The following is a 19,116-nucleotide window of genomic DNA, read 5'->3' on the forward strand; positions in this document are numbered from 1 at the left end:
TTCAAAGCCATAAGTGATGAACCGACATCTGCATCCTCTGCAAACTTGTAATATAATATTTGCGAACTAAATGTTCAATTACACGACCAATCATGACCCAAGAATCCCCATACTTGCCAAGAGTTTATAACACACACTCTGTGGTTAAGTTTACATCATAATAGAAACCAATACGCCAACTATAAATAAAAAGAGGCCAAAAGCATCATCATTGCTTTAATAAGCGATGGAAAACACATCATCACTTTTACATTTATATCGCAACACATGATTTACAAAATGTGGCTATGACAAGCTACTATATCTAGTAAAACCATCTCTCACTCATCAAAGTGAATGGGTCATCTCCCTATGGCGGATTCGCTTGTTGAACACCTTTTCCAGTTGGTTCCTGTATGGGTGCTTTGACCTTGAGACACAACTTTGGATGGAGCCTCCAACATGTGGCTATTTGGTGTCCATCTTTGTTGCAATGACTACAAAAACTCTTCTTCCTCCAAACCTGCTTTACCTTCTTCCTTCCCTGATGTGGAGAAGGCATTTCATGTCTCGTCCTCTTCCTTGTCTCCATTCTCTTCCAACACTCGACAACCATGTGGTTATGCAAGCCACAAAAGCTACATGGTTTTCTATGCCATGATTTATGCTCGTCATTAACAATATGCTTGTAATCAAAATGAACTTTAGAATACTAAGACATTTTATACCTCTCTCGGTTGTCTCTGGTGCAATCCTGGCCATGAGAGCTTTCCTTATCTCTTCCTATGCAATGTGCACTGTCATGGGAGGATTGTGATGTGTTCCAATCATCCTCTTTCCTCGATGGTTTTGACAATGTCTTGGAAGCTTTTTCTACCTTGAAGCACTCTCCTTCAGTGTATCCCATCTTGGTAAGGAGTCTTAGGCTAGTTCTTGAAATGGGTACCTCAAGGATTCCAACACAAATAGTGTCATGTGAAAATGAAACTAAAGAACGATAAACACTATTTATCTCAGCCGTCGAATCTAAAATAGGTGATGATAGCTTTGTTAAGCCTTCATTGTGCTTCAATTTTTCCAAGGCCTCTTTCTTGGCTCGTAACTGAAGCTGCAATATTTGCTTCTTTGTTTTTCCTTCTTGTAGAAGTCTCCTCAATTCAACATTCTCTTCTTTAAGGTTCTTATTGATCTCCTCATTTCAATGATGAGACGATGATGAAGAAGATGAATAATCACTAGAAGATGGAGATGGAGCATCATCCTCTACTTTTTCTTTCTCATGTTCCTCTCTTGCCATTTTCTCCTCATAATCTACATACATTAAATCTACCATGTGTGTCACTCTGAGGAGGTCCTCATAGAGATCTTTGTTTTTCTCCGAGTTCCTTCTTATTGCACATTCAATCTTTGGTTATCATTCACACTCGCAATTCACATCAGCGAGAATACTGCTCTAATACCAAACTTGATCGAGATTCTCTCAGCTATCGTAATTAACCAAGATCTTTTACTTCTGTGATTGTAACATAATTGTATGTGAAAGAGTATGAAAAACCACATGTGCATATTTTAAAGAAGAGGAAACATAATGACAACCATCAAATAAGAGTGGAGAGGTCGCTTCATTAAATATTGCAAGATGGTGATGATGTACATGGTATCTTCTTTGTCATTACAAGGATAAACTCCCTCAACAAGAGTGGAATGTCTCTCCACGAGATATTCTCCTATAGTAACTCTTACTTAATGGGCCCTCCTTTAACATGACAAGATGTCAAATTCTCACATGAAGTGGAATACAAGTATACTCCAACATAGTAGCAAACAAGGATCTCAACATCAAAAACATCATCTCAGCAAATCAGAAGAAAGACATGGCATCACTACATCATATACCTCCACTTACGAGGATGGCCTAAAAATGCACAACTCTGTTGAAGAAATGGATTGCACTGTTGAATTCGTGGCGTGAAATCATGTCAAATGACTGTAAACTCAACCCCTTTCTAACACTGTCAAAATATGGACTGTCTAGTCAATTTAACGTCTTAAATTGCTCTACATAAATTATCAATCCAGGTATCGTAAACTGATGAAGTGTGGTGCACCATATGTGCTTAATTAACCTTTTTCTTACTTTGTTGTTTTATAGTTTATGTTGTTTTTGGGGTTTTGTTCTTGTTGATCTCTTAAAGTGTCTAATGCAAATGGAAATCCTATTCTAAGGTCTTAAGAATACTTTTAAAGGTCAAGTATGGATGTGGATTTCAAGACAAGGTTTATATCCCTTATGGTAACTTCCAAAACTTAGCACTTCAAAAGATCTCAAAACATGCTATTGATAAAATTAATACTTGAACAGGAATGTAAATATGCAGCTACTTAAATCAAACAAAAGATGAAATACTGATCATGAAATCACTGTCTCTGCTGCCCATCTAATTACAGAAATAAAATCTAAACTATTGCACTCAAACAAACCAAAAATTGCAGACAAACGAAAGCAAGATCAATTTACTTCACTTATAATCTGATAGCTCGCCAAGTAGCTTTTTTGGGTTAAGCCATGGCTCTGGAGATAACGTCAATAACATGAAGAATTGATATCTAAATTACCTACTTGCAAATGAAAGTAAAATCAAGTCATTTCACTTATAATCCAATAGCTCTCCAAGTAGCTTTTCGGGGTTAAGCCATGGCTCTGGAGATAACGTCAATAACATGAAGAACCTGATATCTAAATTACCTACTTGCAAATGAAAGTAAAATCAAGTCACTTCACTTATAATCTGATAGCTCGCCAAGTAGCTTTTCGGGTTAAGCCATGGCTCTGGAGATAACGTCAATAACATGAAGAATTTGATATCTAATTGCAGAGATGAAAGTAAAATCAAATCACTTCACTCATAATCCGATAGCTCGCCAAGTAGCTTTTCGGGGTTAAGCCATGGCTCTGGAGATAACATCAAATGACATGAATAATTTGATATCTAAACTAACTAACAACAACAAATAAATAACATTGAAATCAAAGCATAACTGAAATTGAAAAGCTTAAGAAAAAGTTCAGCAGAGAGCCAAATCTCATGTCACTATTTGATGCAAAAAACATGTAAAAAAAAACAATTTACAATCAACCGGTTGAACACACTTGCATGAATTAAAATTGCATGAATGGAAAATCTAGACTATCAAACTTGAAAGCAATAAAATGACATACATGAATGAAATCAAAGCAAAATTACAAAATAAAATCTAATCTACCTTACATTCTAATGTGCTCCATGACATCTACTTCACATCTCCTTCCATGTTGAGAACATCAAAGCTTTATTCAAATTCTTCAAAATTACAAAGTATAACAAAGCTCTCCAAAGCTTTCAAAATCCATCAAGGAAGAACTATAAACTCCAAGATAAGCTAAGACTAACAAGCTAACAATCTAAGACTAACAAATGAAGGAGAGAGATCTCCTATTTATACAAAAAGATGAGAAACTATCTCATTAATGAGCGTCCATGAATCTCTCCCTCTGCCTCTAGAGTCCTAATCAAAATAGGAACTGATAAGACACATGTCTTCTTAGAGTTTCAATACAATTAGGAAATGTGACACATATCCTCATGATCCCATGATTCTTTCCACTCAAATTCGAATTTGGCCTTAGAGTGCCACATAAGGGTCTTCTAGAAGCCTCTTTTTGACATACACATGTCAACAATCTCAACCCACTTGTTAGGTATAAGCATATGCACATTATTTCCTAATTTTTAACCACAAATTCACTTAAAAAGGCTTAGAATTAATAAAGTTTGGAAAAACATAAATGTAGCCCAATGATAATGAAAGTGGGATGAATGTGGTGACATAGTAGTAAAATGGAGGTGATATAATGGACATAATAGTGAAAGTGTAATGGAAATGAATGACATTTTCAAGACCCAACATACCCCCCAACTGAAGTTATTGCATGTCCTCATGCAATATATATTACATTAACTCTTTTGATCCTTGAGCTTGGCTTAACTTTGCATGATATCATTTGATAACTTCATATTTTTGCAAAGTGTTTTACTTGAATTGCAACATGGTTGGTTCTTGTGTTACAACCAATTTTTTTGTTGTTGTTGTTGTTGTTGTTGCATTTTATTTTGATCTTTGAACTTTGCATAATGATATTTTGATTATTGTTTGCAAAGTATATCTTTATTGGATTGCATGATGGTTGGTTCTTGTGTGACAACCAAGATTTTGTTTGTATCCAATTTATCCTTTAAGCACTTTTTGAAAAGCCATTGTATGCTCATAATAACAATGTAATAGTTAATATATGTTGGAAGTATGTGGGCTCCTAAATATCATATGGACATGGAAAGATATGAATATGAATGTATCCCCCCCACCAACTAATGGTATTGGCAATTTTATAAAATGAGGAAGAGAAATGTTTTTCCAACAATTATAATTCTAGCTTTTTATGGAATTCTATGGTCAAAAGTTAGAAAATGACGTACCTTAACTTACCCTTTGGAATGGATGAGTTGTATGTGTGGTGGCTGCAAAATTCTGATCATATTCTTCTTCAAGTGGCTGAACAAGAGGAGTCATGGATAAAGAGTTAAGATGACTTTTTATTGCTTCTACTAAAACTTGCTGAATCTGCTCCAAAATGCTGAAAATAATAGTCTTCATGTCTTCAAAATTCATTGGCACAATTCCTACTATGTGAAAAGATGTTCTGATGTCAAACATAGCAGGAAATTGTTGACTTAGTGGCCATTAATGGATGCCACTACTCAACACGATAACTCTCACCATTGATGACAATGAGAGTCAAGATGCCCAAACACATCTTGCTAGGTACGAATGAATTTGCCGATGTCGAGTCACCTAGAAGATTTGATGAACAAGGGACATTAATGTATTCCCATTATTTGTCAGCATGAGGACTTGCCATTAAGGCATGCAAGCCTCAAGGTGTTTTTACAAAGAACTTAGACTCAAAGGACTATGGACTCAATAATTTGCATTGAAGCAGGGTTTATTTGCGAAATGAAAATGACAGGAAATGGAAGATGAAAATGGAAGATGGCAATGGAGAGTAGAAATGGTAATGGGAAATAAGCATGTGAATGAGCCTCTTGCTTTTATTTGTGGGTTATGAATGGACGAAAAGATATGGAAATTGTATGTAAATGTAAATGGAAAATATGAAGTGAAATGAGGTGAATGGTTTATTATGAGGTATGGATGTGATGGAGACAATAGTATCTGAAAGTTTTTCAAGTGTTTGGATCTGATTTTGCATCAGCATATTTCCTCGTTGTTGCTAATCATCCTCTTATGAAACAAATTGGTCTCTTAGAGAGACACCATTCTCTTGTAGTCATTTGTCCTTCCTTCTGAAACCTGCAAAAAAACTAACACTTCTTCCACAATGGAATGTAAGATTATCAAAGGAGAGAGGTGATCAATCTCTCTAGTTATGATATTTACACACAAAACTAAGAATTTGTATTAATGAAACAAGTTCTCAAAGGAAAAATCAAAAGAATTTGTACCTACTTTGGAATTGGTGCCTCAAGTTGATGTTGCTTCTTTTTAGCAATTTATTTCATTATTTGTCATTTCAAACTCTAATGATGGATTCCTCATTGTGTAGATCTTGTTGAGATCTTTCCAATGGTACTTGAATCATCAAAATCTGATTTTGTATGGGAAAGATAGGCTGATTTGAACAATGAGGTTTTTTTAGCTGCGGAATTAGAGAACAGCTGCAGAATTGGACTTTAGCTGCGGAATGTGCACAGTTTTTGTAGCTAAAAATCTTGAATAAAAAGTTAGCCATTCATCTTTCATCATTAGTCCAAAATTAATCAATACCTTCAGAAAAGTAAGCAAATAACTTATTCATTTCATTGATTCAAAATTGTTTTTTTTTCTTGACATGCGGCGACTTAGTGTGGCGACTTAGTGATAACACACAACTTGATTTCCCTTTGACCGGGGTCTTTTTCATCGACTTGGATCAAATGAATAGGACACCATCCATGTACTGACATTTTCCCAGCTACCCATGTGGTTTGTTTCGTCTCTTGACACCTATAACCTATAGAAGTAATAAAATGGCTGCGGAATTGCCAATTAGCTGCGGAATCAGGCTGCATTCCGCAGCTAAAAGACAACCAACCATTAGTTTTACACATATTTGGATACTTGTGTCGTGCATAGCTTTTTATCTCTTCCGCACTTTCCTGTGGAGTTTCTGCAACCTTAAAAGTAAGTGATTCATCTTTAAAACGGAGATTTTCAGTTGAAACAAAACCAACCAAAATGATATTGATCCCTTCTCTAACTGAAAATGCCAGTGTTACTACACAATAAGCCCCAGGCTTCCCATACAAACAGCAGATAAAGTCTGATAAATAATCAAGGATACTAAGGTCATGCTTGATAATAACATAGCTGTTTGGCCTGAGCAAGGACTGGACTATTTGTGCAGCTTCATGCTGCAACAATACGCTGTTTTGAATCTAGGTATGCATTTGCAACTCTCTGTAATTCTCCACCAGAAAAGATTTACTACATTAATTTTTCAATTTGAAGTGGTTTCATGACATCAGATGTGAAATGAGTGTGTGTATATGAATCACGGATTATTTTTTTTTGGTGCAATAAATGCCTAACAGTTGACTGGAACTTCGGTTGATCTTCTGCAGTTTGTATGACACATTGGATTCAGGATTCTCCACATCTGTATTGTCTACAAGATCTGGTTTCAATAAACTAGTCAGCATGCGTATAAACGTTATCTTCCCTGTTCCATTTTCTCCCAAAATTTAGCCGGAAGTAGTGAAACAGGTACAGACGGGTGGCAGCGACTTCATGGGTTTTAATAACAGAGAGTCGTGTTCAATTGGGATACGTCTCTAAACAGGTGTGAGTTTATTAAGATGGAAGGCGTGTAATCAGGTTTTAGATGCCAGCATACATTTGATTCCCAAATTGGAATTCCCTACCCCAGAAAGCCGAATTAAATCAAACTATCAGTTCATTAATTGAAATTCCGTTTTTTTTTTTTTTTTCACACGACAGGCAAAAAGAGGCTTCAGAGAACCGAGAAATTCTCCCAAACCGCCATGAATTTCTTAAAACCATTTCTGGGTTATCTAATTGACCCTACTGCCGAAAAACCCATGTTTTATTTTTTCCAAATTCGTTTTCATTTGGCCGAATCGTGCAGTTAAAGTTTGACTTTTTTCCAGTTCTGCGTTTTTGTGAATTGCTGCATTCGGCTGTAAAATAAATTTCGAATTTTTTTTTTAGATGCAATCACAACACAGGAAATAGCGAATGAACCAGTCAGTCTTGGGAAATTCTTGCAGAGATTTTACAGCTTTGATAACTCCCGCAAAGACCTTAGAGAGTCCTCTGGATGGTCGTTTGAAGCCCGGTTGAATGCATACTTTGAAGTTTGGGTTTTGATATCAGACGTGGTCACAAATAAGAGATCAGAGCCAGCAAACAAATCCAACAAATGGGACATGGCATTTGGTAAATGATACTTTTGGAATTTGTTAAAAATGCCATCGCACAAATGAAACTTTTCTTGCTTGCACAGAAAATTTGATTTGTCTCTCACCATTCTTATTTACAAATCAACGTTTTCCTATTGAATTAAAGCTCAGATGATTTGCACAATTGGATTTTTCATTAACAGGTTTTGATGAAGTCCTTAATCACAACAACGGAGGTTTTGATGAAGTTTTAATCACAACAACGGATTGGAATCTAATGGCTCCCAATTTCAGGCAGCAAAAGTTTCAAAGTAAATGTGCTAAAAACAGGGCTTTGACTGAGGTCTTAAGCTGATTTTTAATCAATTTGGGCTGGGTGATTAGGATAGAATCCATGTCGAGACAATTCTGGAGATGCCCATGTGGTCGGTTTCTTCATTGGATGCCTGTAACCTATTAAACCTTGAAATTAGTTGCGGAATTCACAGTTAGCTGCGGAATCAGGCTACATTCCGCAGCTAAGTTGCAAAATCTTATTAAAACAAGACACAGTGTTTTGATGACCACTACAAACCATAACCACTCAATCTTGGACAGTTTGAACCTATCAAAGCAGTTGGGTTTCATTTTTATTTTATTTTATTTTTATTTTTTTATTTTGTTTTTTATTTTGTTTTTTTATTTTATTATTGAATCAATTGAAATGATGAATTTTATTTTGTCTCATTTTTTTTAATTTTTTTTTAACGTAACAATTCTTTTTCTAATCTTCTAGATCACATAAAGTGCAGGAGGAGAGCATACTCAAGAATTTTTTATTTTTATTTTTTAACAATTCTTTTTCTGATCCTCCAGATCACACAAAGTGTAGGAGGAGAGCATACTCAAGAATTATTAAATTTTTTAGACGTAAGAAATAAGGTCTCCTAATTACACTTCCCCAGTAACGGCGCCAAAATGTCTAGTCAATTTAACGTCTTAAATTGCTTTACATAAATTATCAATCCAGGTATCGTAAACTGATGAAGTGTGGTGCACCATATGTGCTCAGTTAACCTTTTTCTTACTTCGTTGTTTTATAGTTTATGTTGTTTTTGGAGTTTTGTTCTTGTTGATCTCCTAAAGTGTCTAATGCAAATGGAAATCCTATTCTAAGGTCTTAAGAATACTTTTAAAGGTCAATTATGGATGTGGATTTCAAGACAAGGTTTATGTCCCTTATGGTAACTTCCAAAACTTAGCACTTCAAAAGATCTCAAAACATGCTATTGATAAAATTAATACTTGAACAGGAATGTAAATATGCAGCTACTTAAATCAAAGAAAAGATGAAATACTGATCATGAAATCACTGTCTCTGCTGCCCATCTAATTACATAAATAAAATCTAAACTATTGCACTCAAACAAACCAAAAATTGCAGACTAACGAAAGCAAGATCAATTTACTTCACTTATAATCCGATAGCTCGCCAAGTAGCTTTTCCGGGTTAAGCCATGGCTCTGGAGATAACGTCAATAACATGAAGAATTGATATCTAAATTACCTACTTGCAAATGAAAGTAAAATCAAGTCACTTCACTTATAATTCGATAGCTCGCCAAGTAGCTTTTCGGGGTTAAGCCATGGCTCTGGAGATAATGTCAATAACATGAAGAACTTGATAAAAATTACCTACTTGCAAATGAAAGTAAAATCAAGTCACTTCACTTATAATCTGAGAGCTCGCCAAGTAGCTTTTTGGGGTTAGGCCATGGCTCTGGAGATAACGTCAATAACATGAAGAACCTGATATCTAATTGCAGAGATGAAAGTAAAATCAAATCACTTCACTCATAATCCGATAGCTTGCCAAGTAGCTTTTCGGGGTTAAGCCATGGCTCTGGAGATAACGTCAAATGACATGAAGAATTTGATATCTAAACTAACTAACAACAACAAATAAATAAGACTGAAATCAAAGCATAATTGAAATTGAAAAGCTTAAGAAAAAGTTCAGCAGAGAGCCAAATCTCATGTCACTATTTGATGCAAAAAACATGTAAAGAAAAAGTAATCTACAATCAACCGGTTGAACACACTTGCATGAATGGAAAATCTAGACCATCAAACTTGAAAGCAATAAAATAATATATATGAATGAAATAAAAAAAAAACAAAATAAAATCTACTCTACCTTACATTCTAATGTGCTCCATGACATCTACTTCACATCTCCTTCCATGTTGAGAACATCAAAGCTTTATTCAAATTCTTCAAAATTACAAAGTACAACAAAGCTCTCCAAAGCTTTCAAAATCCATCAAGGAAGAACTATAAACTCCAAGCTAAGCTAAGACTAACAAATGAAGGAGATAGATATCTTATTTATACAAAAATATGAGAAGCCATCTCATTAATGAGAGTCCATGAATCTCTCCTTCTACCTCTAAAGTCCTAATCAAAATAGGAACTGATAAGACACATGTCTTCTTAGAGTTTCAATACAATTAGGAGATGTGACACATATCCTCATGATCCCATGATTCTTTCCACTCAAATTCGAATTTGGCTTTAGAGTGCCACATAAGGGTCTTCTAGAAGCCTCCTTTTGACCTACACATGTCAACAATCTCAACCCACTTGTTAGGTATAAGAATATGCACATTATTTCCTAATTTTTAACCACAAATTCACTTAAAAATGCTTAGAATTAATAAAGTTTGGAAAAACATAAATGTGGCCCAATGATAATGAAAGTGGGATGAATGTGGTGACATAGTAGTGAAATGGAGGTGATATAATGGACATAATAGTGAAAGTGTAATGGAAATGAATGACATTTTCAAGACCCAACATGGACCCTTGGGAATCTCAATGATTCCTTCTTGTTGGTTGACTAGCATTATGTTGCTCATATGACAATTGTGACTTCACCACTACACTCCTTGCACGAAATTGAGTAAAATGAGTATAAAGTCGACTTGGTTTTTAAGCTATCAAAATTTGGCCCTCAGGGAATCTTTTAGATTCCTCGTGATTCCACAAAGATTTCTCTCTGTGAGTTGAATGAATATCCACTGCTCATTTCAAAAAACTGATCACACCATCATATTCTTGGCAAAATTCTGGTTTTTTTTACTATAAAGTTGACATGATTCTGTCACTGTGAAAATTTGGCCCCAAGGGAATCTTTTAGATTCCTCATGATTCCACAAAGATTTCTCTCTGCAAGTTGACTGAAGATATGCTGCTCAGATGAGGAAACAAATTACACCATCAGATTCCTTGCGGAAAACTGAGAAAATGAGTATAAAGTTGATATACTTTTGCCTCCATAAAAAATCAGCCTCCCAGGGAATCTAAAGATTCCTCCCCTGCATTAGAGAATATTCTTGCAAAGATTCCTTGAGAATATGTCTCGAAATTCGTTCCATCAAATTTCCATCTCAGCTTTGAGTTCCGACGTGTTCAAGGTTTCGTGGTTCCCCAATGGCTCTCGGCTTCGTTCCGCGTCTCCCTCAGTCCAATGAAAATTCATGGTTTATAAAAACTTTGTGAGCAGAGAATACAAAGCTTGATGAGCTACCCTGTTGGTTGTCGCTCTGTTGTTTAAGACACAGGCGGTTGGGTAGGTCTAAGGGTCAAACCCCGTGGCTGTACCATTTTGGTATAGGTTGGTTATAAAACTCGTCGTTTGGTTGGATGTGATTTGAAACCTTTGAACAAACTGTGTATTGTAATGGTTCCCACCTTGGTTTGACCATCATTTTTTTTTATATATAGCCATTACTCATATATATTAATCCTCCCTTGGAATTTGTTGTAATCATGTTCGTTTAATATAGTTTGAATAGACCATATATATATATATATATATATATATATATGGTTCTACCACTAACCATATATGGTATATGTATATAACCAAATTTTCAACCAACCACCATGAATTACTTGTAATGTATTTGGATTTTATATGGTTATGAAAAACATATGTTATATAATTTTGTTTGTAGTTTATTTTAATATTATTTCTTTGTTTTATAGGGTTATTTAATCATCATTTATAATAACTCTTTTTTTAATTATTTTATTTTTTTAATATTTTGTTTTGTCTTTTGTGCAGGGTTATGAGACTAATACTACAATGCCATGTGTCATTAGCCAATTACCCAGTCAGGTGCCATGTATGTTTGATGGGTCTCATTTTCCTGTGTAACTTTGCAAAATTCCGACGATGATAAGTTGATCATACAGACTCATATCTGAGTGTCATTTACGCCACCAAAAAGCTTTTTCCGAACTCTATGACTTGACCCTAGTTTCATTGTAATCCATCAAGTTTGATTTTAGAGCTTTTCTTGATCCCTTTGGGATATTTGAGTGTCTTTGGAGCCACCTGGATCAAAAACCTAACACTGTCACTAAAAATCTGTATTACTGTTAAGATGGAAATTTATACAAGTTGCATATAACATCCAACACATTTCATATATCAAGCATTTATATGTCATGAGTTTACAGCAAAGCCTTCTTCAACCAAATATCACTCTATCATGACAAAAACACTGTAAAAAATCATTCGTGCAACAATCTTCATAACTGGTCCCCAGCGCACAGAGCATGTGAATATTTAGACACAAGTGTTCACTGTAGATTGGCTTGGTAAATCAAACACAATTCCATGTTTAAGCATGATGATTGTCAGTAAACAACCATGAACTCTGCACCATATTACAATGTCTTCTAGTTTGTTGTCTATAGTGTTATGGGTTAATGTCAATGCCAAGTTTGGGTAATTTTTTTGTGTAATTTATAGAGCTCATGCTTCTCCTTAGATATCTCAATTTTAGAAGGCTTTCAAATTCAACATTTCTAATAAATGTAGGCACATAATAGAACATGTCCTTCCAAATGCCAAGCAGAAAAATGGGCTTAAACACACCATTGTCGCATTAGTTCATTGATCAAGGCAGACTTACTAAACACTTCCGCACAAAGGTTAATCTGCAATTAGGTATCGTGCTCAGACCAAGCAGTTGTTTGTGTTTAATTCCTCGCATCACAGCTTCCCAAAAAAGTCATGTATCAGTATTTCTCTCAGACATGATATACTTCTAGAAACTGTGGTCTAATCCACTATAATGAAGATCGAAGAAAAAAAAACTAAGCTACATAATTTTGTTGCAAATATAGTCGCGCCTTCACCCTATTGACTCAGATTTGGTCATGAAATTTTTTCTAAGGGCATCACATAAGAAGCAATAGTGGACTATGTCTTTAGATCACATGTGCAGAGGTAACATGCTTTACAAAGGTTCAGTCCTCCACCACTTTGCTTTTATAGAGCTAATGTTCCATAAATAGTGTCACTTTAATGCATGGATCACACCTTTTTAAACTCATCCAGATCCAAAATCTATTAAGCCGGAGAAGATAGCGACTACAAGAACAGAGAAATGTTCAACGAAACCCTAACAACGATCCAAAATTTTAATGACCGCATACGGTGAGCACAAAGAAAAAATAAAAAAGCCTTCCAACGCACTTCCAGACCGAAGATGGAAGGCATGAATTAATTTCAGAGAGAATGCTTCAAATTATTTGATTACTGCACCATATGAAACCCAGCAAAAGGATATAATGAATCCCACGAAACCCTTGAACCAGACTCAAAAGAACAAAAAGAGAGATTTCAAAGCTCCAATTTTTTCAATTTTTTGATACACTTTGAGAGAGAGAAAACAATTCTTTATATAATGTTGATGGGCTTCTCACAATTGTAACCGACACGAATAGAGGAGGGAGACGACTTGAAACTAGTTGAGAAGTTGATTTTTTGCCCATGATATAATTAAATAATAATGTTGTCCCCACATAATTAAATAATAATAATCATTCCCCCCTTTTTTGGTTTTGGATATAACACATCAAAATTGACTTCATTCATTTTTCTTCCAAGTTTTTGTAATGACATTGTAATTAAAATATAATGTCCTCCCCCTTTTTAATTTTTTTATTTATTTAAAAAATAAATTCCTCCTCAACTTATGATACATGTTTCTCCTCCTTACTTTATACTACCGTATCATTAATTAATAATATAGTGCCACCTCAACAACTCTTTTGGATTTTGGATAACAAACTGGGGCTTTGACATGGACTCAACGCATCTCTCAAACCATGAGGGCCCACAAGACGCTCCACATACCACCAGAACTAACAAGCTAATGATAATCCTTCTTTAAAGGGTTTCAATAAAAAGTCAAGGATCAACAACTTCAAAAAATCTAATCAAAAGTGGGGTGTCTATGTTATCCAAGGAACCCAACTCCTAGAGCAAGGGTTTCTTGCAACCTATAATATTTTTTATACAAGCTTCTGCTCTTGCTTTGACATCAATGACCAATTGCACACCAACTCAATCATCCTACAACTACTCCCACTTTGACATCAATGACAACTTGTTCAATAATATCCTTCCCTAGACTCCTCCAAGTTTCTCTCCCCCTTTGACATCAATGTCAAAGGGTGACTAGCTCATCAAGTGATATGGCTTCCCCTGAAAACATGCTCTTTGAAACATCTCTGCTAGCTCCCCCTGAGAATATGCTTGATCTTGTGAACCTGTGATCTAACTCTCCTAACAGACTCCCCCTGTCAACATGCTTTCCTGATGTCTCGTATCTTGTGTTGATGCCCCCTCTGAACAATATGCTTCTACAAACTCCCCCTGCCTCTGTGCATCTACCAATCATGTGAGAGATCATGGAAAAACTTGCCTTCTCTACTAGACCCTAGTGGTCTTGTCTTCCTGCCTAGTGAACGACCTTCCTTCATGACTCTCTGGGGTCCACATCAAACCACTTATGCAATCATGTGCAAAAATGGCCAATGTTGTGACATAGATAACATTTTTCATTCCTTCCTTCCTGGTTCTACAGGGTCCGCTTCAATCCACTTTTGCAATCTCATGCAAAATGGCCAAGATTATGGCACAAATAACACTCTACATCTGATCTCAATAATGGAGTAAAAAATTTGTAGTTCTTGTTGTTATAGGTTTCTAGGATTCTGTCTCATCTTCTAGAAAATATGCTCCAAGGGCTTTGATGAAACCCTCTGTCAATACTCTTGTTATATCCCCTACAATCTCGAGTTGTGTGTCCATAGTTAGAACCATAGTTTTAAAAACCGAAAATGGTTACACGACTGATCCACCTAATAAACCAAGTTTCAAACCGAAACTGGTCAAACTGGGACTGGTCAGATCTCAATGAACTGGTTTAAAAAAAAAATACATTAAATAATTAATTTTTAATGAAAAAAAATATTTTTAAGAAACAAAATATGCAAATTTTTCTCACATATATACCATGTGAAGGTGAATATATCAAAATGGCACCGAGTGCAATACATATCATCGACAAAATACATAAGTAATGATGCTCTAAATGGCCTATAAAGTCCAAAAACAATGATACAAGCTATAAGGCCATTGGCCTACTACAAGCCTACACATTATCAATTATCAAATTCATCACCACTACAAGACATAGGATCATCAACATGAGCTACATAGAATCAGTTGGATCAGAGTCTTAGGATGCCTCAGCCTCATCTGCAACCTCAGTAGTAACACTGCCACCAATAACAATAGAAGTGGACCTAATGGAAGCACGAGTTGGTTGAGCTGCATGACTAGTGCCTTCCATTGGTTGTTTTCCTTTGCTTGATGCAACTACTAATCCTGGTTCTGATGGCGCTACCAAATCTGCTTCATCCCCCCTGACGCCATGTCAATATCAAAATTAGCATCTAACTCAGGATCTTCAGTCTCCTCCAACTATTCTGATGTTGGATCAATATCTTCCAACACAATGGGATCTAGATCAGGTCTTCTATTTATCATTTGGTTGTGCCTTAGTCGAAGATTGTATTGCACAAAGACAAGATCATTTAACCATTTTTGTTATGAATGATTTTTCTTCCATGTAGTGTCCTTGACATTTGGAGCCATGTTGGACTGAAATAATTAAAATTTTCAAATAAATATGTCATTTTTAAAAAATGACGCTAAGAAAAATGGAAAAACTAAGATAAATTTAGGAAAAAAAATGCATATGTAGCCTACAAAATTTGATAACATAGAACACATAAAAAAATTAATACATGGGCAACAGTGAAATGAGGATTTTTTCAAGTGAAAACCCTTATCTGGAAATGCAAACTAGCTTCCTTAGCCTCCTCTTGAAGATGCCAACTCTACTAACAACTCCAAACTTTCTCCAAAATAGCTCAAATTCCAACTCCAAACCTCGAACATGACTACTACAACAAAAAATCAACACTCTCCAAGCTCCCAATCAAACTCACAAAAACTCCAAATGAGATGTGTGAGGCAAATGAGGGGGGTGAGATCCTTTTAAAGGCTTGGAGATGGTGCTTTTGGAGGGAAGCAACCCTTACTTTCCCTCCAAAACACCTAGGAAGCTTCCAAAAAGATAATGTGTGGGTCTGTCACCGTCCATCGCGACCTTGGTAATGAACCAACTGGTTTATGACAGAACTGACTGGTTTGACCATAAACCGGCTGGTTCCGTCATAAACCAGTAGGTTTGGTCTGATTTTTGTGATTTTTTGGTGAATCCAGCCCTTAAAATGGGTTTTTTGCCCGATTTGACCTAGTTGCCTAATGAACCGGTTGGTTTGATCAGTTTCTAATTCATGTCGGACGATTTTTAAAACTATGGTTAGAACATGTGTAACAATAAGCACGAAATATCTCTGCATACTTGGGTGTATAGGGGGAAGATCTGTTGAAGGTGTTTCGTCACTAAGAATATTTTTTTTACTCTCCACTCCTGAATGCTCTATCATGAGTTGGTGTCCTGAATGCATCATCTTTATTTAAGGCATTGGTCTTCCAACTTCCTTTGTTGGTTGATTTGTGTAGGACCTTGACTTTGGGCTTCTCTCCATTCTTGGGATGGGACTTCTTGAATTATGGTTGTTCTTCATTTTTGGGATAGGACTTCTTTACATAAGACTTCTTTATTTTGTTAAGGGCCTCTATCTATCTGTCGATCTGTGGATGGAAAGTTGTACTCCTATTTAGCTTGGTGTCCATCATCCTCCAAATGCTTTTCCAAAACTCTCCAAGGAATCGAGAATATTGATCTGAAATAATGGATGTGGTTAGTCCAAAATGGACTCATACATGTTGAAAGAAACGTTGAGCAATTTGCCCAATAGTAATATGCTTTTTACATGGCATCAAGACACACATCTTGCTAAACCTATCCACTACTACATACAAGTAGTCATGGCCCTTTTTCGACAAAGGCATCCCCCCTACAAAATCCATGGAGATATTCTCAGAAGGATGGGAAGGAACATGGAGTGATGTGTACAACCCCAATTTTCTATTGGTGAGCTTACAAATAGAACACATCACACGTTGTTTTACATACTTGGTTACAATTTCTTTCATCTGAGGCCAATAAAAAAACCTTTGCAAAGGAGTCAAGGTTTTCCCTACCCCAAAGTAACCAAACACAAGAGAAGTGTGAGCTTCTTGAATTACATGGACTCTTTCACTTGTAGGAATACATAACCTGTTAAGATGGTAGAGTAACTTACCCTGCAAATGATAGTTCTCCACCTGTGATCCATGGGTTACCCTCTCATAAATATCTTTAAAATCTTCATCAGTAGCATATTGTTCAAAATAGCTATCATAAGATAAAGAGGCATTCTTCAAAAAAATGGGTGTAGAAACAAGAGATCTAGAATGCATATCTTCCACTTTGTTACTTGTACCCTTGTACTTGATTACAAAATGGAACTGATGAAGTAATCCCATCTACCTTAAGTGATGAGCTTGCTGCAACTTGGTCTGTGACTGGAGATACTGTAAGGGATGATGGTCTGTATGTATGTTAGTCCCCTTCCCTATCAAGGAATGCTTCCATTTCTTGACACTTTGAACCAAGGAATACAACTCTTTGTCATACATGGAATAGTTAACAACAACTTGAGAGAAAGTTTCAAAGTGGTAACAAACTCATTTACAATGTTGCATAAATATTGCACCCATGACATATCCACAGGCATCCATCTCGATATTGAATGTTTGTTAAAGTTCTAGCAAGGCTAGTTTTGGCATTGTGTTGATCTTTTCCTTCAAGGTGTCAAATGTCTTTTGCTACTTCCTCCCCACTGAAATACCCACTTTACACTAGTTAGGGCATGCAAAGGAGATGTAATGACTGAGAAGTTAGCTATGAATCTTCTCTGACACTACACTGCTCCCAAGAAGCTTCTCACTTTTATCGCATTTGTAGGTTTAGGCCATTTTACAATTACATCAACTTTAGAAGGATCAATCTTTAGTTGACCTCCTCCAACAATATGACCCAAATACACCAAATAAGTTTTTCCAAATTCACATTTGGACAACTTTACATACAATTTCTCCTTTTCAAAGTATCTAGTACTTGCTTGACATGTTTTACATGATCATCCCATGTTTTACTAAAGACAAGAATGTCATCTAAATATACAAGCACAAACTCATCTAATAATGGTCGAAATGCATCATTAACTACACACATGAACATTGTCGGGGCATTGCAAAGTCCAAATGGAATTACCAACCACTCAAGCATTCCTTTCTTGGTTTTGAAAGCAATTTTCCATACATCATTTTCTACAATCTTGATCTAATGGTAACCACTGTGCAAATACAACTTAGTGAAATAAACAACATTCTGCAATTGATCAAGCAAATCATCTATGCGAGGGAAAAGATATCAGTTTTTCACCATGATCTTATTGAGAGCCTAATAATCCATGTACATTCTCCATGTGCCATCTTTCTTCGACACCAACACAATTGGAGAACGATAGGGGGATGAGCTAGGTCTAATGACTCCTTGGTCCAACAAGTCTTGCACTTGCTTCTTGATTTCTTCCATTTCCACAGCTAACATCTTTTACATGCCCACATTTTGGAATAGGGGCATCTTGTTGAAGATGGATCTCATGCTGAATTTCTCTCTTGGGAAAAATCCACCTAGTTCCTGAAAAATCTCATCATAGTTGAAGACAATATCAAACATTTCTTTCTTGTAAGAAGGATTAAAACCTTTGAAAGCATTAAATTCCTCAACATATTTTTTCCTCACAACCATGAGCTTACACCTTGCTAGAGTTGATGAGTCTCTTCATCTATCTTTCACTGGCAAGAGTTGAGTTGCCTTTCATGTGGTGAGCTCTGGATATATATTCCACCCCATATTTGGTGAGATGGTACTTGTTCTCATGCATGAAAAGACTGGCTTCCTCTCATATAAGTATGGGATTCACAAGACTATGCCACAAATGTCAAGTGGGACAATATCTAAATCAACCTCATCTATCAACTTTGAAGCAATAAAAAGCCTAACCCTACATTACTTGGTGACATTGATTTTTGCATTGTCACACACCCAACCAAGAGGATAGGGTTTAGATGACGTCTCATTTCTAAACCCAACTTCTTAATAATTTATTATGATATCAAAATAACTTGAGAACCCTAATCAAACAATGTATCTATTTTCATGTGCTTAGATACAACTCTTATATGAAACAA

General features: G+C 35.9%; 1 long non-coding RNA gene across 1 annotated transcript in view; it reads left to right on the forward strand.

Moving 5' to 3' along the window:
* Window positions 1–11,842, forward strand: part of LOC149167290 (uncharacterized) — a 35,760-nt gene extending 23,918 nt beyond the window's left edge. Inside the window, exon 2 of the long non-coding RNA XR_016260913.1 lies at window positions 11,605–11,842. This is a non-coding gene — a long non-coding RNA (uncharacterized LOC149167290). The remainder of the gene's footprint in view (window positions 1–11,604) is intronic.
* Window positions 11,843–19,116: the final 7,274 nt, after the last annotated feature.

Source organism: Pinus tabuliformis, chromosome 5_1 (assembly GCF_031772625.1).
Source record: "Pinus tabuliformis cultivar Carrire ecotype Pingquan chromosome 5_1, CPIR1, whole genome shotgun sequence".
In the NCBI taxonomy this organism is placed as follows: Eukaryota; Viridiplantae; Streptophyta; class Pinopsida; order Pinales; family Pinaceae; genus Pinus; species Pinus tabuliformis.